Genomic DNA, 817 nt, shown 5'->3' with positions numbered 1-817 from the left:
GGCAGCTGAAGCTGGCGGGCGGCGGCGGCAGCAAAGATGGGCCCTTCCCGGGGCCAGGCGCAGGCGGTGGCGGAGCGGCGGCGCTGCGGCCCCAGGCTCCGTGTGTTCGGAGCGGAGGAAAGATGGCAGCGGCTGCACTTCCTCTTGCACTTTCACCCCTGGGGGGGAGGAGAAGGAGGGGGGCGATACCAACAACACCCCCCCTTCTGGCTTGTAGGAAAAAAAAAAAGGCGAGCTCGGCGCGGGGGGGGTGGTCCGATGCCCCCGGCCCCGCACGTGCGCACCCGGATCCCCAAGCCGGGCTGGCCCCACGCGGCAAACTTTCCACTTTCTTTGTGCCGAGCGCCCCCCCCTCACCCAACCGAGGATGCACGTCCCCCCTTCCCTATTTATACACCCCCCCCGCAGCTCCGCTCCCCCCTCCCGCTTCCTGCCCCCCCCATCCCCCAGCTCCGCCAATGCTAGCGCAGCCTGAGCCCCCGTCCGGTCCCCGCCTCCCCACCCCGCCCGCGGGGCCGGGGGCTGCAGTTTCAGGCCCCCCCCCCCCCCCGACCGAAGCGAACGTAGCGCCAAGCCAGCAAACCAGCTACCACTGCCCTCCCTTACCAGCGGACCGTGTTGGCCAGGCGTTGGGAGGGGGAGAGGCCGTAGGGTGCAGATCCGAGCCCCCCCCAGCCGCTGCTGCGCACCCGCAGGTCGGGCGGGCATCGGCACCCTTCGTGGCCCCACTTTGATGCGTGAAATCCGCAGAAGTCGCCTGCGATCGCTCCCAGGTTCCAACCCTGGGGTGGGGGGTGGGGGTGCAGGCGGAACCCCT

The sequence above is a fragment of the Dipodomys ordii genome, unplaced genomic scaffold (genome assembly GCF_000151885.1).
Source record: "Dipodomys ordii isolate 6190 unplaced genomic scaffold, Dord_2.0 Scaffold23, whole genome shotgun sequence".
NCBI lineage: Eukaryota > Metazoa > Chordata > Mammalia > Rodentia > Heteromyidae > Dipodomys > Dipodomys ordii.
The sequence above is the reverse complement of the archived record's forward strand: the minus strand, read 5'-3'. Positions refer to the sequence as shown.